Source organism: Hipposideros armiger, unplaced genomic scaffold (genome assembly GCF_001890085.2).
Source record: "Hipposideros armiger isolate ML-2016 unplaced genomic scaffold, ASM189008v1 scaffold_139, whole genome shotgun sequence".
Lineage (NCBI taxonomy): Eukaryota > Metazoa > Chordata > Mammalia > Chiroptera > Hipposideridae > Hipposideros > Hipposideros armiger.
The window spans coordinates 689885-707115 of NW_017731489.1; the positions used below are offsets into that span (position 1 = coordinate 689885).

General features: G+C 44.3%; 1 protein-coding gene across 6 annotated transcripts in view; it reads right to left on the minus strand.

Annotated features, from left to right (window-relative positions):
* ENOX1 (ecto-NOX disulfide-thiol exchanger 1) overlaps window positions 1-17231 on the minus strand; it is a 524830-nt gene that overhangs the window by 420806 nt on the left and 86793 nt on the right. For 5 of the 6 annotated variants that reach the window (XM_019650344.1, XM_019650343.1, XM_019650337.1 and 2 more), the window contains exon 2: window positions 2252-2316. The exons of the other annotated variant lie outside the window; for it this stretch is intronic. The gene's annotated coding sequence lies outside the window, so the exon portion shown is untranslated. The remainder of the gene's footprint in view (window positions 1-2251; window positions 2317-17231) is intronic. 6 annotated transcript variants of the gene reach the window in all.

The following is a 17231-nucleotide window of genomic DNA, read 5'->3' on the forward strand; positions in this document are numbered from 1 at the left end:
TCTTGTACATTCAGCGCAGTCTAGGCCAACGCTATCCCTTGGCCTTGAGGTAGCCTGTATCCCACCCTCAGGAACAAGAAAGCTCCTGTGGGGTCCAGACACCTGGAAGTCAATTGTTCCACCCGCTACTGTTCCGCCTCAGGGAGGCAGGGGCCTGAGCAGCACAGTCGACATCAGACCTTGGCCAGCCTACCTGTCACGCTCACCCAGGGGCTGAAATGAATTCACAAGCCTCCTAAAGACCTTACTCCACCCCGAGAAGGAAATCCACCCTGGCCTTGGACTTCCCGCAGCAGAAGGCTTCCTTTGGGTATAAAAAGGTAATTCTTTCTTGGAAGTCACAGCAGACATGCTCAGAGAGTCCTCCCCTTCCAAGAAATAAGGGTTTTCTACAGAAACATCTGGAAAGAAGGGATCATTTAAGTGCTACCTTGCGACCAGTATCCTCACATTTTATCAACATTCAAATCTAAACCCTCAGGAAATATAACTTCTAACTTCGATGCGAAAGCAGCCTAGAGAAGAGAGAAAACACAACTGCAGCAGATCTGTGTCAGGACAGCATTTTCAGATTAGTGCGAGGGAACCAAACGTTAAATTTAATAAGTGCAAAGCAATGCAGCTGCAAAGAAAGAATAGCCTGCCTGAGTGTGACTTAAATGGCATTGAATTAGCTGGGAAGATATCTTGATGTGCTGATAGAGGCGGCATGCAAATTGGCAGTTCAGCCCGTGATGCCAACAGAGAAAGCATGACTTCTGCACACAGAGAGCTGCATTTTATCAAAATGCTGCTTGGGTTTGCTTTGAAAGGAAAAATCTTTTCACGCGTTCAACCTGTTGCTGTTCAACCTGGACTATCCCGAAAGTCAGAGCTCACGGAGGATAGGGGTCAGCATAGTACCTGCCCATCCCTGGTCACTGCGCTTTGATTGTGAAAATCCAATCAGTCTGAGGCCTTTCCAGCCTCTCTGGTCCCTCATTCGACCAACGTTAACAACAGTGCTGGTTCCGTAGGGGATACCAGAAGGAATCAAGTCTCCTTCCCTAAGACAGTGCTGGGGTTGAACTGTATCCTCCAAAAAGATGCTACTGTCTTAACTTCTCAGACACGTAAGGGTCACTTTACTTAGAAGCTGAGTCTTTGCAGATGGTCGAGTTATGATGAGCTCATGAAAATGGGCCCTCCCCCAGTGTGACAGGTCTCCTTATAAAAAGGGGAAATCTGAACACAGAGCTAGACATTCCTAGAAGGAAGTCCATGTGAAGACACAGGGAGAAGATGGTCATGTAAGGCCAGGGACACCTGAGGCCACCAGACGCTAGGAGAGAGGCACACGAGAGATTCTCCCTCACAGCTCTCAGAAGGACCCACCCCAGCCAACACCTCCATTTCAGACTTCTGGCCTCCAGCACTGTGAGATAGTGTCCGCTGGTAAAACCACCCAGTTTGTGCTACTTTGTTACAGCCACCAGAGAAAACTAAGACAGACTGGGTCACAAAAGAAGTGAGACCAATGGCAAAATTGCCATGGTCGACAGAACTCCGCATGTGGGTGTATCTACAGGGGCTTTGACTGAGTTCATGGGGACAGATTCGGTCACTGGACCCCAAGTCACCACCTTCTTCATCAGTCCCATCAAAGAAAATAATGGCTTATATCCCATATAGGGGCTGACCCAATGGGGACCGTTTAATCCTCTCAAAAGATGATCAGAAAGAAACAGAAGCAATAAAGGTTAATGGAAAATTAATCTTGGTGACCTATTTGGGCAAATCAAAGTTGTGAGACATGCATTTATTTAAAAAGAAAATGCAAAGAATATTTGGAAATGCAACTTCAGACTGCAGCACAGAGATAAGACTTTAATTAGAAGAGTCTTTAGTATTCACATATTTACATAAATGCTGAAAAGATAAAAGCCTTCTGATAAGGTAATAAAGATGAACAATCGTAACAGTTTTACGGTAACTCTGCAGAAGGTGAGATGCTGGGGGACCAGTCCTGGTTTCTTACTGGTTGTTCACACGGGCCCCATTGCAGGGGCTTTCTCAATACTCCTAGGGGCACATCAATTCATTGAGGTCACCCATGCCAGGCCTTCTGCACCCCAGGCATAAGTGCGTGAAGCACACATCAGAGAATGACGGCGACGGTATGACTGAGTCACTCCTGAATCACTTCTCATACAGTGACAAACATCCTGCCATTCGTCCTGCTTCTCACTTGCAGCACACGCCATCCTTTTACCTGATCACGGTGAGCTCTCTGCCCTCCACGTGTTATAAATATGGCATCATGCCGCTGCAAAGGACCTGTAAAATAAAGGCCATCTTGTTAGAAAGGAACTTCAAACATCAAATTCAGAGCTGTTTGAACATACGGAAGCAGATGCAAGGTTTTGCTTGCCAAGTTCGAGCTAAACATGGCCCTTTTCCTATTTCCAGCCATTCCAACGCACTGCCCTTGGAGAAGGTCTCTGCATGGTGCTAACCTAGCATCAATCAATAAATGTGAAGATCTCATCATAAACACAGCCCTGGAGCTGTCAATCTTCCAAAGAATATTTCTGCTTTAAAAGTGGTCCTTGTTGCTAAGGCAGCTACACTAGGGCCAGTACCAGGGCCAGGGCCGCCCAAACCTGAGAAAGTCTAAATAAATAAAGCTGTATGTTCATTAAGGGCAGAATCACCTAAAGTGCTGTTCAGAAGCAGTTTCAGGGGCTGGCAGGTATAGGATTACTATTTTTAAGTGTAGGAAAGACTTCTTGCAAATTTCCAAGTTAAAATAAAAGTTAGATGCTTATAAGTTTTTTCTCAGGAATTCTGTTGTTCTGTAAACGATAAAAATGCATCTAGATATTTTCACAGAATAAATCCCAACTTTATTTTCGAGAAAGTGCTTTAAAGCCTGGTTACTCAAGTCCAGTGCATGGGCCAGCACCAGCAGCATCACCAGGGAGCCTGAAATGCTGAAACTGACAACCCACCTGAGACCCACTGAAACTGAATATGCATTTTTACAGGATCTTCAGTGATTCTTATGTACATTAAAGTCTCAGAGGCTTGGTTTGACGCACCTTATGCATTTAACCCGTGATTACGAGAATCACAAGAAATAGGTTGCCTGACACTTCGAGACTGTCCTCTGGTGTCCAGGAGTTGACAGAATCACAATCTCTTTATTACAGTCGCATGAATCTGGAGACCTACAACACTCCCCAGAAACCCCTGGCCACTGGCTAAATCAAAGTTGCTTTTCCAGGACATGTAGGCTGATTGTAAACTCATCTATAAAAGCCTCACGAATTCCCGAAGAATTCTGTTTTACACCCAAAGACCAGCATCATAGGCCATGTGTTCATTCTCTAACCAGCTAGTGGACATCGACACAGGTCCTCCATTACAACGTTGGAGAAAGAGCCCAAAGTCCGGGGGAAGGACAGGAATTACAGCGTGAGATGGTAGATCTAAGAGGGAAAGGTCAGCACAGGACGCCAGGCACGGAGGAAGACCCTGGTGCACACGGAGAAAGCACGTGGCCCAGGCCTGGAATATCGGGAAGGCTTTCTGAGCTGAGCTTTCTGAAGAGAGGAAGAGTTTTTTCAAGAAGGGGCCCACCTACAGGCATAGGCAGTGTGGTGTTGAGTTGGGCCAAATACCCAGACCAGTACTGAGAGAGTCAACCACCTTACTTCAAAAAAATATTGGATGGTGATATCAGTCTTTTTTCCACCTGCGCTGAATATTTGTATGCATGAGCTGTAAAGGCGGCAGCCCTTAGGAACATTTTTTTCCCTTTCAACTGTCTACCTGTAGACAAGGAGGAATAGCAAACATCAAACGCAAGAAGCTCGGACTCAGAAGTCTGCTGAGCACTACACGGGGGCATGCACAACGCGACTGTGCCTCCATGTTTGCTATTTGATCACACAGAGTGGCAATGAAGCCACAACCAGAAATACAAGGACCATAAAGAGAATCAGGTTAAAGTTAATCCAAAAGTCAGGAAAACGTCTTTGGGGAGGGACACCGCTATCAGGCAGGCACCCTGCTGGGAGCTGAGACTCTCCTGTGACCTCTTCTCCCAGGATTGAAGCAGTTCTTGCCGTCTCCTTCCCCTCACTTTCTCTGGTAAACTCATTTTCCTTCTCCCTTACTACCTCCAAGTGCCCTTCCAGCCCGAATTTAACTCTCCTTTCATCTGCCTGCTTTTTCACACCCTCCTTGAGTGAGAAGAAGGAGGTGAGGGGGAGAAGCAAGGACAATCAAGCATCTTTCTACCCCTTTCCCTTGACCCCTTTTCTTCACTAGTACCCCCACAGGTCTGGCTCTTTCCTTCCCTAGAGTCGCACCTCTGTTATCAGCCTATAGCCAGTCCTCCCAGCACCGAGCTCAGCAACGATAGGACAATTGCTGAGCTCCTCTACTGTCCCTTTGTCCCACTGGGCGTGCTCAGATTCCCCCAGCCTGCTGCCAGGTCAACAGTTGAGAAGAAAAAGAATACTTTTTAAAACATGGAGTAAGCTAGCGTTTTCTTAGCATATTCTAAAAGGTAGAACAATTCTAGAATATTCAGCTGCTGTGCTCACAGCATACAAAGATGTAAAATATATGAGGCAACAGAATTTCACTCCATCCCAGGTTTTCCCTAAGTGCATGCCCTCCAACCCACCGTAAACTCCACTCTTCTGTGAGACTGATCCCCCTTTGTACAGATCCCCCAAACACTCCTGGAATGACTGAAATGCGGGTAATTACCAGCCCGAGGCAGATGAATGACACAGGTCAGAGTTAACAGGCTGCTTCTTGACAAAGACACAGGCAGCACACAAAAAAGGCTCATTTAAGGCCCCACCAGGAAGCCTTCCAAGTAACAGCTTAATAAATATATGAAAATTATTGCAATAGAGAAAATGCCTGGTACCACTTCCCACATGAAATGCACTTATGGAGAACTCTACGGAGTAGGCAGTGATATGACAATCTCACACATGCTCCTTGAATTGAACAAAAGCAATTTGGTCTTCTATAGGTATTTCACTCTTTAATTTTCAACCCCTATACCTAACAGCAAAACTTCGTAGACAAATTTGGTTTGCCCACCCTTTTATTCCTGTACCTAGGTGGTGTAGTATATTCCACTGGCATATACAAGGTCTGACAATTAAGTTCACACACTTGTTAAAACGATGTTGCTAACCTTTTTTGATATCAGAGGGATTATTCATTATGAATTCATACCAACTGGACAAACAGTTAACCAAGTTTACTATTTGGAAGTGCTGAAAAGGCTGCGTTAAAAGTTAGACAACCTGAACTTTATGCCAACAATTCATGGCTCTTGCATCACGACAATAAACCAGCTCACACAGCACTGTCTGTGAGGGAGTTTTTAGTTAGTACACAAATAACTGTACTGGAACACCCTCCCTACTCACCTAATCTGGCCCCCAGTGACTTCTTTCTTTACCTGAAGATAAAGGAAATATTGAAAGGAAGACATTTTGATGACATTCAGGACATCAAGGGTTATATGACAGCAGCTCTGATGGCCATTCCAGAAAAAGAGGTCCAAAATTGCTTTGAAGGGTGGATGAGGTGCTGGCATTGATGCATAGCTTTTTCCCAAGGGGAGTACTTCGAAGGTGACCATAGTGATATTCAGCAATGAGCTATGTAGCCCTTTTTCTAGGATGAGTTAGTGAACTTAATCGTCATTCCTAGTAGTATATATTCCCAAAATATATGATGAAGGAATGAGTTAATCAAGCAATTAACTGACCAATCAATATAAGCCTAAGAAACAACAGAATTAAGTAGCTAGAGGAAAATGCTATCACACACTAACATACTTTGAAGATTTCCCCTAGGTTTTTAGTGTTGTTGCCTAATCATAAGGCCAACCTAGGATCTTGGATGCAACTCACTTCCAAGAACTAGAAAGGGAAGAGGGCTGCTTTGCGCAGTGACACTGAGCAGTCAGAGGTGACGACTAACATTCTAATAGCAACTGAGAAAATGGAAAACTCTAAAAAGCAGACAGACGTTCTCAAAAAAATACAGTTGCCTGGAATAAATTACTCAGTTGTTCCCATAGTCCATGGCATATACCCTGATATGACTGAGGGTCTCATCACGCCTTCACACTTCCACACCTCTGAGCTGGAGTAGGGAGTTGAGGACCTGATCACAGACCACCAAGATTTTCTGTGCAGCCAAGAAAACGCCAGAATGGATTCACTCTACAGACCAGGACAGGGATTGCAACCCTGTCTCTGATAAGGGGAAGGGCAGACATAACTAGCTGAGCTGTGGCTGAATAGAACCCTTAGAGTCCTCGCCTCTCTGAAATCACCTCAGAATTAGGGAGCAGGTTGGCAGGTCCCCAAAACAGAAACTGCAAGTCATTCCATATCAATAAACCAAGAGTTTACAGACGCTGGCCCAGCCAGCAGTGGTAATTTATTATATCTTACTCTGAAGCTCTTAATTTAAAAAAAAAAAAAGTGTTTTGTATAAGCAACAGTCCCAGAAATAGGAATTCACTTTTTTTCATGTTCAAAAACTATGAGAGCTTTTCTGACATGAACATTAACATCATTCACATCATTGGGTGGAGATGGTCAGAAAACTATCCAATCGACCACACAGGGAGAGCTTCCTGTGATCACATTCATGCGGGCTCAGACTTGAACCAGTTTTAACAATGCCGCGCACTCCCATCTGAAAAGAAGGATTTGATCCCAGGAAGAAAAACCTTTGACAGCTCTAGGACACATGTATTTTAATCTATAGAGAAGAGTATCTTAATGGCCCATCAATGAAAAAAGAAAAAGAAAAACAAAAAACTATAGTATAGCATTTCATGAGACCTAGCTTTGTTACCATTCAACAAGCAGGGTTTTCGAATAATGAGGAATTGGAGAAAAGATAGCATGCTTTCGTCTCCTCCTCCCCCTAATTTCATTTCAAGGCTTCCAGCAAACAGTACTCTACTATTTCAGCCTTGGCTCTACATAATTATAAGTATTTCCAGGAAGCAAAAAGTGTTGTGTTTGCCATCCCCTTTCACTACCTAAAATTCCAGAGCTACATTTTTGGACCAGGGTTTAAGGCTGGCAAAGCGAAGCGTGGGAACTATGGTACCCCCCAAAGCCAGTTCTGTGTGCCCTGCCCCCCTGAGAGTCATGTGACAGCTTTTCCAGAAGAATTCTCTGTTCTGTCTCACCTGCGCCTCAGCCTCTTTGTATGTCTCTTCTCATCTCAGTAAGCTTCTGCTTCTGGGAGGATAAAAACAAACAAACAAACAAAAACACGCTCCCTTCCACAACAGGCGGGTGCCTGTGTGTTCATCTCCCATGTCATTTCAAATCAGAACTCCAGATCCAATAGTCAAATAGTGCACACACAGCAAGGTCCACAGAAGGAAAACAGACCCACGGAGGGGCCCTCCCAGACAACACTTCCTCTACATCCCTGAGAAACACCGCCCAGACGCCCCCTCCTCAGACCCCAGACCCAGCCAAGCTCCCCATTAAGCAGAGCTCGCTGACAGAGCACGAGGTGGGTGCCTCTATAAGAGATCACCACATATTTTCATGGTTTACAAGGGTAAAGCAATTATGGCTTCAGTCGTTCATAAATAAAGCCTCTTTAACATTTTAATGAGAACATTAAACTCAGCTTCACTTGGTTTGGCCTCCCTAGAAAGTCTGTTCGCCTTAAGAGAAAGTTTCTTGAAAGAGCCGTAATGAAATTGCGGGCCTCTCGGTGCCTCTCAGGGCGTGACTGGGCCTCCGAACCCGCGGCACTCTCTCTCTCCTGAACTAGCCCATATATTTTGATAAGACTACAGTTTGGTAAATGAGAGAAGGCACCGGAAGAAATACCTTCCTCGCTGCGGTATTTGTGCTCACTCATTTTATATCTGATTTTATATCTGACTTGTCTCCTAATTCGCTTTTTATGGTCTACACAGCTTTGAGTACAATGTGTGGCTCCGTGAGTGTTAAATCATACTTTTCTGCTATTTTTCCTCCATCATGTTCTACTGCCTCTGCTCTCCCTTGCAGTGCGACTGATGCCCACCAAGGCTACCAACTGCCGCTCGCCTGGAGACCCATTAAATTCAGCTGACGACCAAGAGAGCTTCAGGAGCCAAAGGTGAACAAGGACTAATTCTCAGACTCAGTGACTTAACATGAATGTCTGCCTCTTCCTCGGAACGAAACAGGGATCGGTGTGAAGGAAAGAGTTTGTCACCTGAAAACCAAGTAGGAGAGAAGGGTCAAGCTAAAGGGGGTTGATAATCAGGTCATCCGTGCCTTCAACTCGTCAAACATTTACTGAGCACCTACTATGGACCAAGTGCTGCTCTAGGTAATGGGAGGACAGCCAGGAATAAGGCAGACAAGACCTCCACTGTCGCAGAGCTTAAGATCTAGTGGGAGAGACAGGCAGTCAACAACAACAACAAAAATGTCACAGGGTAACGGGTGCTATGATGAACACACGGCAGGGTGGTGTCATAGGCGAGGTTGGTTATATCCGGTGGACAGGAAAAGCCAAGCAGAGCCAAAAGCTTAAATGCAGAACCTTAAATTCATATGACTAAATGAAAGAAGCCCATCTGAAAAGGCTACATCCTGTCTGATTCCAAGTAAATGACATTTTAGAAAAGATAAACCAATGGAGACAGTACAATTCTCAGTGGTTGGCAGGGGTTAGAGAGCGGGACAGATGAACACGGGAGCACAGTTTTTCAGGGCAGTGAAACTGTTCTGTATGAGACTGTAATGACGGGACATGGCTTTATCCATTTATCCAAACCCATAGAATGTACGACGCCCAGCATGAGCCCTAAGTTAAACTAAGGACTGGAGGTGATGATGACGTGTCCCTGTAGCTCATCACTTGTAACACATGTACCATCTGGTGGGGGTGTCCATCGTGGGAAGCAGCTATGCATGGAGGGAGGCATGGGGGCGGGAGATATTTGGGAACTCTGTATTTCCTGTTTGGTTTTGCTGAGAACCTAAAGCTACTCTAACAAAAAAAAATTCTTTTTAAATCCTTAGGGCAAGAAAGAGTGCAGTGTGTTGAAGAACTGCAAGGAGTCCAGCTTTACTAGGGCGCAGTGGACAAGGCAGGGCAGCAGTGCCACCGGGGAAGCCAGGGAGGTCACGGTTAGAAGTTTAATTCCGCTCTAATGGCACCAGGGGCCGCTGACCAGCTTTAAGCAGGGCTCCCTCCTCATAACGCGTGTGACGTTTCTGAGAGCTCACTCTGGCTGCCATGTGGAAAGTGTGTGGAAAACCGAGAGGCAGTCGCCAGAGGCTGATGGCGGCGGTCTGGCCTCGGGTGGGAGCCGTGGAAGTGGGTGGATTTGAAGTACGTTGTGAAGGAAGAACTGACAGGATCGGTGCTGGACAGGCTGGATGTGGGGGCTGTCAGAGGAAGAGGAATCAAAGATGGTTTCTGAATGGGAGGAGGTGCCATTTACTGAGCTGCGAGGAAGGATCCTTCTGGGGGACCAGGTATGTAGGCCACCCAAGGTGCCGGGTGCCAGGTGGTGAAAGCGTCAGGCCCACCCACTGAGAGAGCTCAAGTTTGGCTAATGACCTCTCCCTTAATGTGAATAACAAATGTATGTGTGCGTGGTACCTACACACACACACACACACTCCCATATATCCTTGTGCATATGTATCTGGATATATGTAAATAGCTGTAGTGTTTAATAGATGGTTTTTGCAATTCACAGCACGCTGGTATCATTTCAACCATCTTTCAAGGACCAAAGAGAAAGAGTTGTGTGCTGCTGCTGTTGTTGTCATTGTTCCCATAACATTCCAGGAAGCTGAGGGCAAATGAGGTGACGAGTCTTGCCAAAGGTCACACAGCAAGTTATCAGCAGAGCTGCAAGGAGGGACCAGGCTTCCTTGCAAATCACACCACACCCCTCTGTGGATCACCCAGGACAAGCAGGGAGCCCCCCGGGGAACTGTTCTCCATGTGAGAACTCACGTTTTGGAGGAGACAGGCCTGGAGGTGCCGCTGCCAACGTTCCTGCAGCTCCCTCTGTCTCGATGCTACGTGAAAACTCCATAAAAGGTGGCTGACAAAACTAACAAACCATAACGCGAAAGCGGACCTTACAGAGAACAAATATTGAAGTGCAATGCGACATCGGTTTTCAAAAACATATTTTAACTATGAATGACAAGGCCTCTCACTAGAGCACAAGCCCATCAGAAACCCTCCACAGGGTGACACAGATGACACTCCTCAGAAGTGGGGTGCCAGGGACTGATGGGCTAACAGCATCTCTTTGTACTCGGCATCTGGAACTCCTCACCATTTCTGTAGGTTTCTCAAAGAACACCAAAAGCACTGCACAGATTTTAAGAAAGAAAAAACAAACAAACACTAGAACCAAAGAGGTGACAGGTCAGGTCTTGGCAACATTAATGTAAAGAGTAAAATTCAATGACATGAAATTAGCACTAAAAGAATTCAGATCGTATTTAAAGCAGAAAAACACTGGGGGTGGACCATGTGGCCTGGACACGCTGCTTAGTCTGCATATTACCTGCACAAGATTTAAAAATAGGTCCCATTCTCCATCTGCCAGGCTCTCCGTCAGAAGCTGGGTGACTCCCTCCCCACAGCATTTTGAAGTGTGAAAAGGAACCAGTGAGGGAGTGCCTGCCTCTGCGTTGGCCCCTATGAGTCAGAACATTCAAGAACATTCTCTGTTCTTACTGAATGTGAGTTGCTTATTTTCTCGTTGACTTGCAGACTTCCTCTCTGCTGCCTTTCTCTAATAATGTTTTTCCAAAGCCTCCCTACCTTGCAAGCACAGTCCCACTAATGGACAGCATGGTCGCAGTGAGTGGTCCCCACAAGAACTGGACAACGAACAGCCAAACAAGGGTTGCAGGAGAAAGGCGTTTGAGACACTTGGTCAGCTGCATCTGGGCCCCCAACCCAGAGATCGAGAAAATCACTTTTCAGAGCTAAAACCATGGTGGTCGTGTATGTTCACATGGGAATCGCTTTCCTTTGCCACAGATTTTCTTACCAAATGCTTCCACAAAGGTACATGAGACTGATGTGCTCTCAGCACACACAGGGAGACTGGACACTTGCCCTGACGTTAGATAAACATCCCAGCGCCTTACCCTCTGAACCTGACTGTGACTCATGCTTACAGGCCCACCCCCACCAAGGTGATCCACGGAGGCCTCATGTTCCTATCCATTCTGCCTTCAGGACCCTTGCCACTGCTTGGGCACATCATTTTCCTACCTGTAAGTTCTCAAATCATTAAAACTTCCTTTCTGTTTTGATAGTATGGTGATTGAGATTTGCAAAGAGAGTCCAGGAAAGATAGATGACAAGAGTGAAGGCAAACTGAGGATAATTCATGGGGGACTTGATTCAGAGAGTCTGCACCTAGGAAGAGTCTAAGGCAGTAATTAAGATGGACCGATGATGGGAGGCCTGGAGAGCAGACACGCACGCAGGTAAGAGGGACTGAAAGGAAGCAGTGGCTTAGGGACCAGGGCGGCCTTCAAGGTGCTGGGCCATTGACGCCACTATGAGACATCTTTTTTTTTTAATTAATTAAAGTTTATTGGGGTGACAACTGTTAGTAAAGTTATATAGGAAAAGGGATGAAATATGTGGTGGTGATGGAAAGAGAACTGACTCTGGGTGGTGAACACGCAACGTGATATGTAGATGACGTGTTACAGAATTGTACACCTGAAAACTATGAGACACCTTAGGGGCCACTCGTGAAGCACAAGGCAGAAGGGTGCCCAGGGCATCTATCACAATAAGTAAGGAAACAGTAAGGAACTGAGTAGGCAAAAATAAGGCAAATACTGCTGACATTCTACTCCCTTTAGAGTCAAAACGACCTCTCTGCATTTCTATTTCTCTATGTTCTTCTTCCGTTCACAGTTTGAGCTCAATGTCAAATGCCCGATTATCCTCATATGACACCTGAAACGCCCCCGGCCGGCCAATTATCAGAGATGATCCAGTAAAGATCTGCACACAGCACATACTATAACTTCCTTTGCAAAGCGTTTTTCACATGTACTGTATCACTTAATTCTCATAACAGTATGTGACACCAGCACTATTAAATAAGTTAAATCCCAGCTCAGAGATGGGAAACCTAGTAGAAGGCCACCACACACATGAAAGGAGCTTCGTTCCCATCCAGGTCTTCTGACTCGGGAGACTGTGCTTTCTAGAATATGCTGTTAGTATATTTCTTGTTTTCTAACTGTGTGTGCTGAAATTGTCATGAATTTAGTCTTCACTGATCCACAATTGGTGAGGCAATGAAACATCATCTCTTACTTGGAAATCTGGGAGGTGCTACAACAAAGGTTGTGCCCACAGCACAGGTACAGGATGCTGGACAGGGAAGCTGTCACCCTGAAGGTGGGAAAAAGAAAGCTTGTCTTCTTTAGTCATGAGAGCCAACACCACCAACGTAGCACAAATGGGCAATGTGAAATTAAAAAATAAATATATAAAGAGGATTTGCTAACTACAGATGATTTAATTCTCTTTTCAAAGCTAATCAATCTTGTTTTTTTAATTTAAAAAAATGCCCTCAAGTAAAAGATCTGATCTTAAAGTAATAGTACTGAGTCTATAGGCAAAAAACAAAGAACACCCATATGCTTCTGTCAAGTACCTTTATTATTTACTATATTATTCTGTAGTTCAAATTTTTTATTAATTCATATCTGCCTTTGCTTAAAGAGTCCACCATATAGCTGGTTCTCAAATATCTGTCGAGTGGACGAATGGATACATAAATGAATGAATGCATGCATCAATCAGGCTACATTCTCTGTCGGTTGAATAACAAAATGCCACTTGCTTCGGACACTATGGACCAAGTCTTGGCTTTTGAATCACAAATCAGATTCAAATTCTGCTATGTGACAACTATATCTCTTGGGCAAATAATCTTACCTCTTGATTCTAAGCTTCCTCATCTGTAAAACAGGTATATCACTGAGTACCACGCAGAACTGGTATGAGGGTCAAATGAAGTCACAGACTTGGCACATTGCTGAGGTTACACAAGTTTCTGTAGCCAATTTATCCAACCTCCTCATTCCACACTTAGCATGACCCCTTACACACCAATCTTTATAACGGTGCTTCAGTTTACAACACCCTATTGTAAAGTTAATGGCTAAACATCAACTTTATTGACAATTTCCTCTCCACTAACATCAAACTTATCTAGTCATGGGCTAGACGTAAGTTGTCGTGCATAGATAGCACGCTTTCAGCAAGTTTTGATGACTTTTGAGTAAATGTCCCAGAGAACTGAAGCTCACCCTTTTACGCACAGATGTTCTTTCTATTTTGAAGTTTCCTAAAATGTTTTATGCACTGAACCACTTTGCTAAAAGAGCATGTTGATAGAACTTTAACCTTTTCTTGACGCAGGATTATCAACATGAACTTATTAAGGCTTAGCACTGGAACGAAAAGTCAAGCCGTATTTTTTTTTTCTCTCTGTTTTTCGTTGCAAAAATGCGTCATGACTTTCCCGACAACCCAATAATTCTTTGGAGGTTTTTCAAGCCAGTAGATTTGCTCATACTAAATGTTCACCAATTTATATGCTGGGATTGTTCCTTCCATCTCTCCCTGTTGTCAACAGCTTCATCTCCCGGAAGGCATGAGAACTGAGGAAGTAACAAGATGGAGTCCTTGCCATCTGCCAAAAGTTGACTAGGAATCATTCGCAGATATTTCTTACCTATGGCCTCCTGACACACGTTTGCTAAGAGCTTCGAGGAGGGTCCACATCTTTCTTAGTCCACGAAGGACTGCCCCATCCCTAATGTCTTACTCACGATAGGTTCTCAGCAAATGCTTATGAAGTGAATTAATAGAGTACACAGTATGCTGCCTTTGTAATTACTGTTTTCTAGTTGGCGACTTTGTGCTAATCCATCACTAGGCCCCTTACTCATTTGGGGCTGTACTTTCTCATCTGCAAAATAAGGCAACTAGATTACATTATCCCTAAGATCATTTCCAACATGCATCTTCCATGATCCTATATTTCTGGGCACAAACATATATTCCAGATGATTGAGTTGTTGGAAACCTGACCACCAGATAGGTGAGGCATTAAGAAGATAATGAATAAACAATGCATCCTTCACCTTCCAAAACAATACCCGAGCAAAAAGGTATTATCCTTGTACCATAGCAATAAATATATATATATATAAAAATAGCTCTCTTATTTCTTCCGCTAACCCCTAATATCATATATCAGAGTAGAAATATTGACCTTGGAATGTAAACATATTGATCTTCTTCTTTCTGTGTCAAATGTTTATAATAAGTAAAAACCTAGTATATCTCAAAAGTTGTCAGCTACATTCAGGCAGTTTCCTTAGAGGAAAATGTTTTTCTAGGAACTAAACCCAGCGCTTTCTTGGCCCAATGTTCCTGGCTATTTCTTCAAATACCACTTGGTTCATACATTACCTTATCAGCTACATCCCTTTATAGAATACTACAGTATCACTCTTTGCACAGAAATTCTGTTCAACTTCTTTAAACCATGGTCTAACTCTCTCTATAAAAACCAAAACTTATAAATTAATAGTTCATGAGTTTCACACAAAAAGAAAGGAGACACTTGCAAGTAACAAGTCAAATATTCGTCAGCAAGCTGGTCTGAGTGGACGTGAGCTCAGCCTTGCCCCAGAGGCCTGAGGCAAGGGAGGCCTGTATAGCCTTCCTTTCTGGGTAGGATGGTGTTTATCTAATTCAATTCCACACAAATTCAAAGTATACTTTCCTCAAACATTGCATCAAATTCTCAAGGGGACACAAAACATGAGTAAAATGTATTGTCCTTGCCTTGGGGGAGATGCCGCAAGGCGCATGGATAAGAGCAGTGACACTGGAAAAGCACGACCTAGGATAGATGCCCAGTTTCGCCATAGTTAACTGTAACACTTGGGCCAGCTACTCAACCTTTCTGATCCACTGTCTTTGTCTGCATAATGGTGATGATAACAGGGCCTATCTCCCAGTGTTGTTACGAAGACTAAATAAGTCATTATTCCCAAAGCTTTAAGAAGAGTTCCTGGCACATAGTAAACAGTCAAGGTTAGTATCTTCATCGTGCTTATCATCATCACGAACTTACAATCCATGAGGTGAACCTTTTTTTTTTTTAAGTAAAACTGAAGCTATAAAAGATCCTAGGAAATAAAAGGGGGAAAAAAGGAGAAAATTTTTTCCAACAAGTTTCATTATTCTTGTGTCTTCTTAAGAAATCCTTACTACAACCCAGTCCTCAGAAATGTAAAGCTAATGGTGCGTGAGAGTGGAGAAAGATGTAAAGAAACATGAGGAAGAGGAGAGAAAAGAGAGACAGAGGAGCACACAGGATCCCTGCTGAGTTAGCTACTGACATCCCACAGGCAGGAGCCTAAGCGAAGACTGAGAGAGCAGGGGGCATGTTACAGCCTCGCCGGCTGTCTTCCTTCTCTACCCAGAAAACCCTTCCACAGTCACGGAACTACCACACTTAGCTTTTTCTTACCACTCCGCTGCTTTTCTTTGCACTTTTCTTTTACAGAATACTAGATGTAGAAAGGACCTTAGATGCCACCTAACGCAATCCTCTTCTTTCATACCTAAGAAAAAGTAAGGGCCACTGAGACAAAGCCATCGGCCCCGGGGCATCCAGCTCTGTAACGGCACAAATGAAATAAAAACCCCGTGCCCCACGTCTCTGCCGTCTCTCTTTAGACAACAAAATGAGTACATTTACCCAAATGGAATCTGGCTGGCTCTCATCCCATATGGCAAATACATACATTTTTATCTTGGGAAGAAAATCTTGAGAAATATTTTTAAATGAATTAACAAGAACCTTACTGGTTTTAATTCAATCAATGTGTTTTATTATTAACCTCATTGCCCACTAAGCCTGAAATTAGGTTTTCCTGTGCTTGGGCAGATCCTGACTAACCAAGAACCGGACAGTCAGATTTCAATTAAAAAGATACTCTCACCTGGGCCACACATGTGTGCGCGTGCACGCAAACACACACACACACACACACACACACACACACACACACACACACACACACACACACTAAAGAGGCACTTGAAGTGTGAGGCCGTTCTTGTTGTTCTCTGCTGGCCTGTGTGTCGGAGAAGAAGAAATCAAATGTTACACGATAACGCTCTCCTAATATAGCGGCTTCAGGTCATTTATCTTCCAAAAGAGGAACAAGTTTCTTGCTATTGCTCCATATGCTCCTCCTAATTCAACCACAAAAGGCAGCCTAACCACTGTGCTCAACAGGCTTTCACATCTGGCCCTCAGTATGGTTTGCCCGAACCAGGCCGATCGTCTCTGGAAAGTTCAGCGTCCCTGACTCTCAGCTTTCAGTTCCACTGCGGAAGGCTGAAGCTCTGAGGCCAGGGTCTCTTACTACCTTTGAATAATATATTATAAAACAGACACCGTGTGGATGTCTCTCTGTTGCCATATGTCTCAGATCCTGAAGTATAAGTGTCTGGCTAAAACACACACTTTGAAAGAAGAAAAAGGCCCCAGGTTGCTGACACGCCCCCCATCCCCTTCCCTGGAACCAGGAGGGCCTGTTGTCTCATTTACTTCACCGTGTGGGGTTTCAAAGGTATGACCTCATTGTGACTAAGGAAGATTTTGGCAGCCTTCTCACAGTTGTTTAGATGATGGGACCATCTGAATCTGGGCCACTAAAAATAGCCCAGCTCTGTTGTCTAAACAGGTGTTTACGTTCCGTAGACCAGACACACTTAAAGCCGATTTATTGGAGCTGTGTTTGGTTAAGTAGTATTTACATGGGCCTATCCTATAACTACGTGCTTTGTTTTTCTTTTTCTCTGTTTTTTCTTCACAGCAGATACAGGCTGGCCACCATGGGTGGTGGCAGTTGTGGTTGCCATTCTCACTCATGAAATTCAATATAATAGGAAAAGCAGAACCCCACATTATAAAAACAACTGCAAAAACAAACACTCGGGCTTGAGAGGAGTTGAGCCAAGATTTGAAAGTTTCTAAGGAAAAAGAAAAAACGTCGCTGCATCCTTCTGCGCACCAGCTAGCAGTGGCAGTTCACGCTCTCCAGAGGCTTCTCAAAAAAAGAAACGCC